The sequence below is a fragment of the Leptonychotes weddellii genome, chromosome 5, assembly GCF_054177405.1.
Source record: "Leptonychotes weddellii isolate Sample4059 chromosome 5, ASM5417740v2, whole genome shotgun sequence".
Lineage (NCBI taxonomy): Eukaryota > Metazoa > Chordata > Mammalia > Carnivora > Phocidae > Leptonychotes > Leptonychotes weddellii.
Window position 1 is genome coordinate 8403030 of NC_138373.1, and position 15001 is coordinate 8418030.

A 15001-nucleotide genomic window follows, 5' to 3' on the forward strand; every position below is an offset into this window, starting at 1 on the left:
GAGCCGGGTGGGTGGGGGAGGGATGCATCAGCTTTTGAATCAGAACACTTTAATTCAAGGGGATATTAAGACTGACTTTCCAAATCTGTGATGAGGAACAAACGAGTTCATATTTGTGGAGGTTTTATAAAGTATTCTACAAAAATAATTTACTGTAATTAGTTCTTAACTCTGTGTGTCCCTCCACAGGATCGCCAGCCCACCCAGACGCTGCATTCCCTATGACTTAGATCTGCCTCTTCCCAGCATCCCTGCCCCAGCAATTCCACTGTGTTGCCCTAAATTTGGCCTCTGTTATGGTTAGAGGCTTCCCAAGTAACCACCTGGCCTGCCTTTGGCTTTTCCCTGGAAGGGAAAAGGAAGGACACAGGCATTGGAGCCAAATCGATGTGGAGCTGAGTCCTGGTTTTGCTTCTCGCCATCTGGGGACGAGGCTTAATCCTTTCAGCGTTAATGTCCTCAGCTGTAAAATGGGCACAATAAAGCTGCCCTGAAAACATGAGGAGCAATGTATGTTAGACACCTGGCAAAACAAATGATCAGTTAAACCCCCCTAGCCCACTGGTGCCAGATCAATCTCCCCAAAACACAGGTTAGGCTCAAAATCCACCTGCGGCTGCTCACCGGCCGGAAGTGAAGTACAAACTCCTCGCTTGGGAAGGATGGATCTCAAGGAGAAACCCGAGAGACCGCCCATCACGCGGGGATGGCTAAGGCATCAAGACAGGCTGGAGGCATCAACCCGATCTCGCAGAGAGAGATTCAGACCTTGGAGGAAAAAGCAAAATAAGGGGAGAAAAGGAAGCAGAACGATGGCCCAGTGTGCATTCTTTTGGCAACTAGAGCGAGGAAAACGCAGCACGCGGAGGCATTCTGAAAAAATGAATCCGCTGCACGCTACACCGGGTTGTCCTGGAAACAGACTCCGCCCTCACCTTCGGCGTCGTCCTAAAGGATCGGCTCTCATGTGTAGTCAGGTTGGCTCCCGCTTCCTCGCAGATCTGGGGCGACTTGGGGGAGGGGTTTGTGCCGTGGACCTGCCCCCACCCCCACCCCCGGCCGCGCTGTGCTGCTGAAGGTAAATCCTGGAATTGCACGTACGTTCGTGAGATCAGGCCTCTTCTGTCTGTCGTTTTGCTGCTTGGAGGGCAAAAGACCCCTCCTCGAGGGTCCCGCGTGGATTGGCCTGGCATTGGCCCGAGGTCCTGCAATCGCTGGGCCTGGGTTGCCATCTCCTTCCTCGGAGGACTGGGGAGCGGGACAGGTGCATCGAGACATTCTAGCCCCCTCCTCGGGGGAGACAGGCAGTGGGACGCAGGGGAACTCTGCATGGGAATCAGAAGACCAAGACATCCCAGTCGTGCCCTGTAGGGTCTGGATTTCAGGCACCATTTCAGCCCCTCTGAGCCTGTAAAATAGGCCTGATAAGTCGCTGTCAACCCATTTTTCATTCTGTGGTTTACTGAGTGGCTTACCTAGGGAGTGGAATAGGGGCAGGCGTCCACAACTATACCGTGGTTCTTAAACACAAAAAGAAGACTTCTATGAAATCAGCAGGTACAAATTTGAATTCACAAAGGCACACAGAAAAAATTCCTCAGATCATCACCTTTCCACCCAGATCACAAATTCCTCTTCATGAAGCACACCGTGGTCTCTCTTAAGTGAAATCTACCCCTCCCGTCCCTGCATTTGGGTGGCACTCAGCTGCCCACATGGGACTTGAGCGAGTTATTGGTCTTCACCTTGCCTGAAAGATACCTACTTCATGAGGGTTTTCTCCCCACTACTCATGTTTCTTTTCATGTGGCAGGAGCTTTTTAGCATTACAAACGCCTGACCTTCCTCAGTCTGTTCACTTACTCTGTTTCAGGGAAGTTGGGATAACTTATTTGCCTGGAAAGTTTGGAAGGAGAAACCAGGTGTCTCCTCCCGCCCCGGTCCCTTCCCCTTTGCTTGAGAAGCCGGTTCCTTCCCTTGGAGTATGTTCTCTGCAATTCCATGAGCAGGGTTCCCCCCTACAGGCCTGCCCCAACCAGCAAAGGAGCAACTAGGCAGTAAGGTTTTAAATTCTGGGCTTCTATATCAACAATCCCATGGTGGCGCTTATACCAAGCTGTGGGGTCGTTTTGATTGTCTATGTGTTGGCTCAGTTTGTCCCGTGTCCTTGTTCAGAACTCAGATGGGGAAGCGGGTTCTGTTTATTGGCCCCTTGGTAGATTGTGTTATTGTTCCAAATATTCAGTTCTTCCCTATGAGAAGATTATTCCCTCCACCTCCAACGAAGCCAGACTTGATCATTTACTTAATATGGCTAACAGACTGTGTGAGTAGAAGTGACAAGTGCCACTTCCCAGTAGAAGTTTTAAGAGCTAATGCTCTTCCACCATTGTTCTTCGTCCTTCTTTGCCTTGTTTGTCCCAGACAGGAGCTACTCTGCCAACTCAGGACATGTGAGCATCACTGGAGTTGATGCTAGAATAACAGGTAAAGTGAGCAAGAAATCAACCTTCCCTTTTATTTATTTATTTATTTTTTGGTAGGCTCCTGAGATTTCGGGGTGGTTGTTGTAACATCATAGTGAATATTGACCTATACAAAAATTGGTACCTGGAAGTAAGTACAAAAGTTTAAAAATAGTGGCATTGGCATTTGGCATTGGCATGGTCCGAGTGGTGGACCATGAGGGCACTGTCATTCAAGGTGGGGAAAGTGGCAGTCCATATAGTACAATGGCAAAACCTTTGTTAAAATGATCCTCTGAGATAACTTGGTAGGAAGATAATTTAGCTAATAAGGTTTTCGCTTTGGGTAAAGCAATGGGAAAATGGAATTTTGGGTGCATGAGGTAATGTCTATTGGGTGCACTTGAAAAAAAAAAAAGTCATAAAGCCAACTACATTTTTTAGGAAGCTGTAGCTCCGAAAGAACCATTAATCTAAACTCAAAGAAACAGGGACTGTTTCAATACTTGAAATAATCTTTGGATCTCCCAACATTTTACAGGCAGGAAGCAAGCTGAGAAAGCAGCTCAGCTTTCATGGGGAACATATGGCCCAAGGTCTATTTCAGATATGGCCACTGGGTTTGATGGTGTAGATCGAGCCTCCCAAACAGTTGACCCACGAGCCACACGAGTCACTTCCAGGGACAGAACCCAATCACTTCCCCCAGTCCCACGTAGGCAGCTTTCCATCTTTCCTCTACTTGGGAATGTTTATTATGGTTAACTTTTCCTGTTCTACTATTCTGTGTTGGTAAATATCGGGGAGGGGAGGGTCTGAAAGTCAAGGACTTTCTCCCAATCCCAGGTAGGGAACTTTTACAAGGTATGCCCAGGGGGATTTTAGAGGTGCTTATGAAAATATATGGTAATTAAATTAAAAGGCATCTTCTTTACCATTACATCAGCAACATTAGCAACTTTAGGGCAAATATTCTTCCATTCTTATGGGGCCGGTGCTGACAAGAGGCTCGTATTTCTCAGGGATTGACAGGTCTTCATGACAATGAGCACATGTCTACCTTGACAGTCATTTTCTGAGATGTTGCCAACTGCCATCTGGGTCAATGTGTTCCACGCCTTCCAGAGAAACAAGCCTTCCGTTCTGACTGGTCCCCAACCGCAACTTCTTCTGCACATTTTCATCCAACTTCCTCTGCTCCACTTTCCAGCTGCAGCTGAATTTCTCAACACACACATACAAACACAGACACATGCCCCTACTCCATCCCTTGACAGCTCCCCAGACTGAAATGTTCCCTTCTTGCTGGAGGTCAGCTCTGTGGTAAACCTGAACTCAGCTGACAGCCCAAGTTTAGATCAATCTCTTGCTAAAGATTTAAGAATTCTTCTTCACCGTTAGAACCCATCTTTATTTCACCCAAAGTCCTGAGTCTCACTCTGAGTCACAAGCAGAAGCACCAAGATATGCAAAGGCTGCCCCCTCTATATGGAAGGGCTGGGAGAAAAATGTCCAGTCACAACAGGCTTGACCAACAGAAGGCAGAACCTGTTCTTTGGAACCATATTAATTGGCCTCTTCCCTTTCAAAGGGTGGCCATTCAGGTATTTACAGGTGACAGTTATGACCCCCTAAGTCTCCTCTTCTTCAAGTTAAATATCCCCATGGTTTTCATGTATCTTTATATATTTTTTAAGATTTTACTTATTTATTTGAGAGAGAGAGAGCATGAGCAGGGGGAGGGGCACAGGGAGAGGGAGAGAGAGAATCTTAAGCAGACTCCATGCTGAGCGAGGAGCCCGACGCAGGGCTCGATCTCACGACCCTGAGATCATGACCTGAGCCGAAACCAAGAGTCGGATGCTTAACCGACTGAGCCACCCAGGTGCCCCTTCATGTATCTTTAAAAGAGAGAAAGAGATAAGTGTTTTATAAATGTAATAATGCCACATACACATAAGTTATTGCATTGCCTGGATTCAAAATTCAATCTCCATCCTGCGCACTCTGCTCTGAGCACATCCACATCCATTTCACACCAGAAAATAACCCCAGCTATACGCAAGGCTTCGCATCCTGAATTATTCACCACGCCATTATTTGTAATGGCAAAAAGAATCCAAAAATTATCTCCAATGTTTGTGTGTTTACAGCCTGAGAAGATATAGCTGCACACAGTATTATGCCGCAGTTTAAAATTGTGTTTATCAACCCAAGAGAAGTGAAAACATATGTCCACACAAAAACGTGTACCACGTGTTCATTGCAGCATTATTTGTCATAACCAAAAGGTAGACACAAGCCATCAATGGATGAATGGATGAACTGATGTGGTATATTCATACAGAATATTACTAGAACACAGAATCTTATTCAGCCATAAAAAGGAACAACCTACTGATATGTGCTACGATATGGATGAACCTTGAAAAAATGATGGTAAGTGAAAGAAGCCAGACACCTGTTGTATGATTCCATTTATAAGAAATGTCCCGAATAAGCAGATCCGCAGAGACAGACAGTAGCTTAGTGGTTATCAGAGGTTGAGGGCAGGGAGGAATGGGGAATGACTGCTAACAGGTATGAGGTTTCTCTTTGGGGTGATAAAAATGTTCTAACATTGATTATGGTTGTGATTCCAAAGTTTTGCGAGTATACTAAAAGCCATTGAATTGTACTCTTTCAAGAGATGCATTATATGGCATGTGAATTATAACTCAATGGTGCTGTTAAAAATATGTTTACTGGGGCACCTCGATGGCTCGGCCAGTTAAGCGTCTGCCTTCGGCCCAGGTCATGATCTCAGGGTCCTGGGACCGAGCCCCGAGTCGGGCTCCCTGCTCAGCAGGGAGTCTGCTTCTCCCTCTCCCTCTGCAGCTCCCCCTGCTCCTGCTTTCTCTTTCAAATAAATAAATAAAATCTTTTTAAAAAACATGTTTACTGAATAGTTTTCAACTATTAGATCTGGATCTTTCCAAACCTCCTTGTTAAAAGTCACCTTAGCTATTCCACGCCACTGTTTTAACTGCTGAGATACATCTGGATTCAGATTCCCCGCCCTGCAGAGTCGCTCACCTGGCCGAGTGGTGTTCTTTTCAGGCTGGTCAGTGGATCACTCAAAAGTCCACCCAAGAAGGGCCAACTGTCAATGCTGGCCTTGGCACTGGCTCTGAAGGTCGACATAACAAGGTCCTGGCCCCCCAGGGGCTCACGATCAGAGGCCTGAGTAGTGCATTCACGTGATGGGTGCTCTTTGGGGCTACAACCTGCCCGGTGTCTGACCGCATCCTCCACCTCCTGAACCACTCCAGGCTTCTCCATATTTGGACTGATGCTCTTGTCCTGAGAGAGAGGAACAGCTTTCCCCTTCCTTCCCATTCTCTGCAGGTCTACCTGTGAAAGATGGGGAACGCGTCGCAGAAGCAGTGTGTCCGAGGAAGGAAAGGAACTCATAAGGTTGCCTCAGGAGAAAAGGTAATTGGGGCAGAGGGAAGGCTTGGGCTAAGCCATGGCATCTGACACATTTGGGGAACTAGAGGCAGTTCAGGGTGGCCCTCAGTCTATTCCCATCACTGCTCTTGCTCTCCTCTTTATTTTGGGGTCCGTGTGTCTCCCAGCCTCTTGTCTTCTTCATTCATCGCCAGCCCTGCCCTGTGCACTTGATTACAATCTGCAGCTTCCCTGGCCTGGCCTTCGGTGTTCTCTAAAAACCTGGCTCCTACTTTCCCTCTGGCTCATCCTAGTCCTGGACACTTTGGATAACCTCCCTGACCAGCCATCTTTGCCCCTTGGGACCACAAGCCCAGTCCTCAACAGAGACAACTGGAAGGATGCTAACCAGGACATCTGGGGATGGGCTGTAGGGCTCTGTCCACCTGTCCAAGTGCTCTCACTGGTGTCTTAAATAAAGATGAAGAAGCCCTGGTTTTCAAGTGTGTGTGCCCAAATCTGGGGGTAAGTGTGGAGACAATGTGGCAGGAAGCATTGAGCATCCTGACAGGTTGGAACAAAGGACCAAATCTAAGGAGATGAAATATCTGGATCTCAGGGTATAAAACCATGCCCAATGCCAGGAAAGGAGAAGCATGGCACAGCAGAATATCATATGAGGAAAGACTTGGGGTTTTAGAAAGGAAAAAGCTCTTGTTGGGTTAATAATCTGTGTTATTTTTATTTTTTTTAAGATTCTATTTATTTATTTGAGAGAGAGAGTGAGAGAGAGAAAGAGCACAAGAGGGGGGAGTGGGAGAGGGAGAAGCAGACTCCCTGCTGAGCAGGGAGCCCGATGCGGGACTCGATCCCAGGACTCCAGGATCATGACCTGAGCCGAAGGCAGTCGCTTAACCAACTGAGCCACCCAGGCGCCCCAATAATCTGTGTTTTTAAAGGAAGCGCATGGACTCCAGGCTGCATTAATAAAGATCTGGTGTCCAGACAAAAGGAGGTGAGAGTCCTGTTGTATTCCTGTCAGACCACACGTGAACTATAGTGTCTGGTTCTGGAAGTTACACTGTGGGAGACAGAGACAAACTTGAACAATGGTTCTTAACCCTGGCTGGACATTATAATCACCTGGGAACTTTCAAGACCCTTGATGCCCAGGCCAAGGAGAATCTTGGGGAGGGGGACCTACACATCAGTAGTTTTTAAACTTAAAAAAAACTTTTTTGGCTTACAGGAGAATTGCAGAAATAATACAGAAAATTCCCATATACCCTTCATCCAGCTTCCCCTTATGTTAACGTCTGATATAACCACAGCCCAATGAGCAAAACTAAGAAATCAATGCTGGCACAATGCTAGGCACTGGATGATGGACCTTATTCCAGTTTCACCTGTCCTTCCACTATTGCCTTTTCTTCTGTTCCAGGATCCTACCCGGGACCCCACTTGGCATTTAATTGTCATGCCTCCTTAGCATTCTCCAATCTATAACAATTCCACAGTTCTTTCTTGCCTTCCATGACTCTAACATTTTTGAAGAGTACCCAAAGGACGAAATGTCTGCTGGTTTGGGCTTTTCTGGTGTTCTCTCACGATTAGATTGAGGTTACACATTTTTGCCAAGAATACCATAGTAGTGGATTTGTGTTTTTTCAGTGCGTCACATCAAAAGATTTGTGATGTCAACATATTTTTATGTAATAATAGAAAATATGTATTGGTCTCTGTCCCCGGTGCCTGGCACAGAATTCCTAAAGTCTTTGTAATTTCTTGGGTGAGAGGAGTGTCTTGTTCTAGTGAGGTGACTGTAGGTGGGCTCCTCGATGGGAGCCAGTCACCAGAAAGAGACCAAGCCATGATTAGAAGCTTGGAATTTTCAGTCCCACCTTCCATTCATTCTCCAGAATAGGAAGAGGGACTGAAAATGGAGTTAATAATTGATCATGTCTACGTCATGGAGCCTCCAGATGGGTGAACACATCCACATACCAGAGGGTGACGCACCCCAATCCATGGGGAGAGAAGCTCCTGGGCTCACCACCCTCCCAGGTCTTCATCTGGCTTTATCATATCCTAGCAAACTAATTGAATCCAAAGCAGAGTCGGTCTTGGGAACCTCCAATTTGTAGCCAGGTTGGACAGAAGTTGTGGGTAACCTGGGGACCTACTACTTGGTGACTGGCATCTGAAGTGGGGGCAAGTCTGACATCAGCTCCAGGTAGTGCTGAGTTAAGTTGTAGGACACCCAGCTCGGTGGGGATAAACCTCTACACATTTGGTGACTAGGGGTATCAAAAGTGAAGAGTTCTGGGGCTCCTGGCTGGCTCAGTTGGTAGAGCATGTGGCTCTTGATCCTAGGGTCATGAGTTCAAGCCCCAGGTTGGGCCTAGAGATTATTTAAAAAGTGGGGGGGGGCGCACCTGGGTATCTCAGTCGATTGGGGGGCTGACTCTTGATTTTGGCTCAGGTCATGATCTCAGGGTCCTGGGATTGAGCTCTGCATTGGGTTCTGTGCTCAGTGGGGAATCTGCTTGAGGATTCTTTCTCCCTCCCTCAGCCCCTCCCCCCTTGCATGTGTGCACTCTCTCAATCTCCCTCTAAAATAAATGGATAATTCTTAAAAAAAAAATAGTGTTCTGTGTGAAAGTATAGGAGACTCACAGGAGGAAGGGCTACTGTTTTTCTTTTCCTGATAAAATCTTATTATGAGGGATATTCAAACCTTGCTCTTTTGGTTAGAGTGGTGTCTTCTGGGATTCTCCCCTGAAGAATCATATTTCCCCCCTTTATTCTTAATAAAATCTTGGAGGAGATACTTGGGGACCATGCAAATATCCCGTTTCTCCTCAAGCTTTCGATATTCACCAAAGCTCCCTGCGTGGTTCCAGTGAGTAGCCACAGCTAAGTACCGCTGAATTGGGTGGGTTGGGGGGAGAGCTGACATGGTGGGTGGGATGGGGGCTTGAGAAGAGGTGACATGAGGAATGGCTGAAGGCCTGAAAAAGATGCAAAGACTAGTGCTTCTGAACAATTTGAAGGATTGTCAAGAGTGAATGTCCGTTTGCTGGTTTGGAGTAAGTTGAGTCTGGAAAAACTAGTTTTGTGAAGCTGCAAGCAGTCTCCTGGAGCTCAGGGGAGTAGGCTTGCTTCAGCGGTGGGATGCCTATTCTCTTCTACTGGGGAGTCATTAAGTGACTGCACACAGGATGAGTCACTACCTACCCATGGTCCCTGGGGAAATTGGTGCTGGCCCCTCTCCCTGGAATAAGAGTTACTGTTCTGTTTGGAAATGTAAACTGTCTGAAATGTAAATTACCTCCCTCTCAACCCCCTGAGAGGGGGTACTTCCTGTCCCTGTGCTGGCCCCTGGGACACTACTATGAATGGGGACTGTGGCATCTTTCTTGCCGGTGGGCTCGTTGAGGGTTAGATAAAACTCTTACAATGTCTGGCATGTGGTAGACACTCATCTGCAGTAAGTGCTCATTACTTGACAGAGAGACTAACTTTCAGCTCTAGGTCCAAGTTGCAAGCACCTAGATCCTGCTCTTTGGGTTAAAACATGGGCACTGTGACATAGAGCTCGGGGGTGGGGCAGCAAGAGGGGCAGGGAGGGCTGGCCTGGGGAAATAAAGCTGTTTTTTGATCAGATAAAGCTTCCTCAAGCTAAGGTGACCTAACAAGTATCTGTTTAGCATCTACTTTGTTCTACAGCGTTCTTCTGTGTTTTGGGTCCAGAGATCTACAGGAGGCCTAGAGCTGATGAAAAATCAGGCCCTACGGTGGGTTAGCAGCAGAGCTAAAGCCAGAATTAAATTCCTGTCATGCCAACTCACTCCTGAGGAAGTGCCCTTTACCGCTGGGGTTGGGAGTTGTGTTTCCCGAGAAAGGAGTGGAAATTCTGTCAGCTGTCGAGCAAAGAGGCTAGTCCTTGGACAATATGTGGAGCGTCCGGAGACAGGCATGGGAGTAGAGGGAAAGTGAGAGCTTTCTCTCTTTCCTGGCCCAACGTCTCCTGAACCCGGATTCTGAGGCACGGGCCACGGGATGGTCTGTTTTGCGTCCACTTGGCCAGGGCTCAGGTGCCAGTTGTTTGGCTGAACAGCAGTGTCGATGTTGCTGTGAATGTTTAATTCAGTAGACCTTGAGTAAAAAGCAGCTTACTCTTTATAATGTGGAGAAACTCCATCCAATCAGTTGAAGGCCCTATGTGCAAAGACGGAGAGTTTCTGATGAAGAAAGAGTCCTCAAGACCGGAATGCAGACCCGGAACTCGCCTCCCTGAGTTTCCAGCCTACTGCCCTGTGGAGTTTGGACTCAACCCTGTGACATCAGCCTGAATTTCCAGCCTGCTGGCACATTGGCAACCACAGTGCTGTGAGCCAATCCCTTAAAATAAATCTCTATCTCTGTTTGTACATCTCTATCTTTATGCCTTATTGGGTTTGTGTCTCTGAGAACACTTGACTAACACGAGCAGTTTCTCTAAAACTGCTGCAAGGGCTGAGCCTGGGAATTGGGCAAGAACAGTGTTGTTGGGGATCCTGTGGGTGGACCCTGACTGCAGCCCCTTCCAAGATTCAGATGGGACAGTCATATGAGGGTCAGCCCAAGATAGCCTGCAAGCCAGCCCCAGCCCCAGCCCACTCTGTCCAGCCTAGAGTTAAGAGTGGTTTTTATATGTTTAAAGGTCTGTGCAAACAAAGAAGACGACGTGACAGAAACTGTGTGTGGCCCACGACACCCAAAATATTTATTATTTGGTCCTTCACAGAAACAGGTTTGCCAACACGACTATGGATCATTAACTCTTAATGTTCAGCATACTCTTACCAGATGTTAAAGCCTGATCTCCGCTGTGCTGTGGGTAATTATGGGATGTAGGGTGTCAAAGGGAAACTGATGGCTTCTCTGGGAGTCAGAGACTTAGGGGTACCTACTGTCAGAGAAGGTGTGTGCCCAGGGCATGAGGGCATGAGGACATGGTCATATCACAAAAGGCAGGTGTGGTCAGAAGGCTAGAGGGGAAAAAACTTGAAACTCTCCTTGAGCCCATGGGAAGGTTACATGAGCCCTTGAGGTTACATGAGGAAATAACAAATGGATATAAAGAGGGGACCTGGGTCTCTGTATGGGCAAATCAGGCTCTAGGTAAATCTCATCTGGGGGCTTAATGAAAATGTGATCTTATTTAGAAAGGTCTGGATTTACCATTTTTGTGGACAGAAGATCAGAATTACTCAACATGGAAACCGAGTTGGTGAAGTGAGGTGGTGGGTGAGCGAGGACTCCGGTCATACGTTGGTTAGACTCGGGAGGTGCTGAATGTCACCAGGCTCTGCTGAGGTGTGGGGACATGGCCCTGCTCCAGGAATGAGGGTGGCTTTCTAACGACGGGATCCTCTGTTCATTACGGAAATATACCTCAAATGCTAGAATATGAGAAGACCACAAAGACAAAGCTGCTTCTTCTGAAGAAGTCCAAAATAAAGGGTTTTTTGCCAACTTAAGTGTATAAACTTTTAGGGATGCAAATGCCTGTTTGTGATATATGCTTGTAATATAATAGTTCTAGTATTTTATTTATTAATTTAGCTGCATGTTCACTTTATACATCACAATTCATTAATTTACAAATACTGAATTTTCCATTCTTTCATGAAACTGTTTTTTTGTTTGTTTTTGTTTTTAAATCTTCTCCTGAATCTTTGACAGTGTCTTTACTATTGCTGGAACCCTCCTCTTAAACACACACACACACACACACACACACACACCTTTCTTTTATGGAATATTTTAAACAGATATATACAAGTCAAGAGAATAATATAGTGAAACCCAAGTACCCACCACCAGCTGCAATAATTATCAATGCCTGGCCAATCTTGTTTCCTTTTTGTTTTTTGAAGATTTATTTATTTATTTTAGAGAGAGGGAGGGAGAGAATTTCAAGCAGACTCCCCACTGATCACAGAGCCCAATGCGGGGCTCGATCCCAGGACTCCGAGATCATGACCTGAGCTGCAATTAAGAATCAGATGCTTAACTGACTGAGCCACCCAGGCACCCCAATCTTGTTTCCTTTATGCCTACTCATTTATTCTATAGCATAATCTTTTTTCTTTTTTTTTTAAATTGAGATAAAAGTCACATAATGTAAAATTAACCACTTTGAAACATACCACTCATTGGTATTTAAGTACATTCATGACGATGTGCAATCACCACCTCTATCTCGTTCCAATGTTCCATCACCCCTCAAAGAAACCATAAATCCGTTAAGCAGTCACTCCCTCCCGTGAGCCCCTGGCAGTCACTAATCTGTTGTCTGTCCCTATGGATTTACCTATTTGAGACACTTCATATAAAGTTTTTTAAAAAATTTAATCTCTCCACCCCATGTGAGGCTTGAACTCACGACCCCTCGAGATCAAGAGCTGCACGCTCTTCCGACTGAGCCAGCCAGGCGCCCCAAGACACTTCATATAAATGGAATAATATAACACGTGCCTTTTTTTTTAGCATAATATTTTCAGGTTCATCCAGGTCATAGCATGTGTCAGTATTTTATTCCTTTTTCTGGCTAAATAATATTCCATTTCATATATATACCACAATCTGCTTCTTCCTCCCCTGATGGACATTTGGGATTGTTTCCACCTTTGGGCTATTTTGAATAATGCTGTTAGGAGCATTGATGGACAAATATTAGTGTGAGGGTCTACTTTCCATTCTTTGGGGTATATACCTAGAAGTGGAATTGTTTTTTTGTTTTGTTTTTAATTTTTTTTTAAAGATTTTATTTATTTATTTGAGAGAGAGAGAATGAGAGAGAGCACATGAGAGGGGGGAGGGTCAGAGGGAGAAGCAGACCCCCTGCCAAGCAGGGAGCCCGACGCAGGACTAGATCCAGGGACTCCAGGATCATGACCTAAGCCGAAGGCAGTTGCTTAACCAACTGAGGCATCCAGGCGCCCGAAGTGGAATTGTTTTAAGGGTATCTGGAATTTGTTTTAATCCAGACACGTGTATATGGAAATCAGTGTTGTGAAAGAAGAAGTTTACACTAACAGATGTCTAGGAGCAGGAGACAAAGCACAGCACACGGCCACGGGAGGAAACACCAGAGTCATGTAGGGGGCAGACCCAAAGGGGGGAAATGCGGCCAAGAGACTTTACTTTGGTTTCTGGCAGAAGGAACAGGCACAGCAGCATAAACAGGGTTAGGATTGGTTAGTGTGAATAATTTCAGCAGGCTCTGGATCATGGGGGCTACCTCATAGTTGTGTAGTACCTGGCCATGGGGTGACTGGGCATGGGGAGAGTGGCCCGAGTGTGAAAGCCCCATTGAGGAGGTGGTTAAGAGTGTGGACCTCAGATTGGGTGGTTTGCACGCAAAAGGTCCACTCACCAGTCATGTGGATTGTATGTTATCTCTAGGAATGAGCTTACCACAGGAGCGGCAGTCTCTCCAGGATCAGCAATGCCCCAGATGTCAAAGCATCAAAATAACAGAAAATAAAAAGATAGGCTTAATATCCTGACTCATGGTAATTCTGTGTTCAACATTTTGAGCAGCAGCTACACCATTTTACATTCCCACCAGTGACGTATTAGAACCAGGGATCAGGATTCCAGTTTCTCCACATCCTCACCAGCACTGGTTATTTTCATTTTCGTTTGTTTGTTTGTTTTTGAGAGGGAGAGGAGGGGAGTTGCAGAGGGAGAGGGAGAGAGAGAATCTTAAACAGGCTCCACGCCCGGTGCAGAGCCAGAGGTGGGGCTTGATCTCATGATCCTGAGATCATGCTGGGGCACCTGGCTGGCTCAGTTGGTAGAGCATGTGACTCTTGATCTTGGGTCATGAGTTCAAGCTCCACATTGGGCTTAGAGCTCACTTAAAAAAAGAAAAAAAGAAAAGAAAAGTGAACCCTAATGTAAACTACAGACTCTGGGTGATAATGATGCGTCAGCGTACATTCATCAATTATAACAAATGTACCCCTCTGTTGGGGGGTGTTGATAATGAGGGAGGCCATGCATGTGTGAGGGCAGAGGGTACATGGGAAATCTCTGTATCTCCTCAGTCTTGCTCTGAACCTGAACCTGCTCTAAAAGATAAAGTCTATTTAAAAACAAAAATTGGTCCAGCACTCCGATTTTTTGCTAGGATGGCTTGACCTTCACCACCAGTTACCACAGTTTATAAAGTCTGACTATAATTAGTTTCAGTAAAGAGATCTTCCACATCTGTTATCAACTTTATTCAGCCTGAAGAACTTCTTTGGAATTTCTTGTGTGGACCTGTTGGCAAGGAATTCCCTCCGCTTTTGTTTTTATTTTATTTTTAATTTTCTCTTGTCTTTATGTCTTCCTAACATTTCATTGTCACCAACATTTTATAAAACCTTTTTTTTTTAGTGAGAGAGAGTGGGGGTGGGGGACAGAGGGAGAGAGAGAACCTCAAGCAGGCTCCATGCCCAGTGCAGATTTGACTCAGGGTTCGATCTCACGACCCTGAGATCATGACCTGAGCCAAAGTTGAGTCAGACGCTTAACCAACTGAGCCACCCAGGTGCCCCTATTATAAAACACTTCAAACATACAGAAGAATTGGAAAGATGTAGAGTGAACTCCTTTATATAAGGCTTCTTTCCTTCACCGTAATGTTTTTGGGATTCATCTGTATGGTTGTGTTTGTATCAGAAGTTTGTTCCTTTTTTTTATGGCTGAGTAGTATTCTGTTGTAGGAATAGAGCACAATTTGTTTATCCGTTCTCCTGATGACAAACATTTGGGTTGTTTACCATTTTTTATTGCATCAAATAAAGCTGATACAAACATTCTTGTATACACTGTGTTATCAACATATGTTTTCATTTCTCTTGGATAAATACCTAAAAAGTGGAATTGCTGGGTCATAGGATAATAGATGATTATTTTAGATTTATTTATTTATTTATTTATTTGAGAGAGAGAATGAGATAGAGCATGAGAGGGGGGAGGGTCAGAGGGAGAAGCAGACTCCCTGCTGAGCAGGGAGCCTGATGCGGGACTCGATCCTGGGACTCCAGGATCATGACATGAGCCGA

General features: G+C 45.8%; 1 long non-coding RNA gene across 4 annotated transcripts; it reads left to right on the forward strand.

Moving 5' to 3' along the window:
- LOC145721509 (uncharacterized) lies at positions 1-6628 on the forward strand. 4 transcript variants are annotated; one of them, XR_014145238.1, is made up of 4 exons: positions 1-2487; positions 4619-4904; positions 5853-5939; positions 6083-6628. It is a non-coding gene; the product is annotated as an uncharacterized LOC145721509 (long non-coding RNA). The 4 variants fall into 4 exon arrangements; XR_014145237.1 differs by having other exon boundaries at positions 1-1557; positions 2425-2487; positions 5853-6628; XR_014145235.1 differs by having other exon boundaries at positions 5853-6628.
- Positions 6629-15001: the final 8373 nt, after the last annotated feature.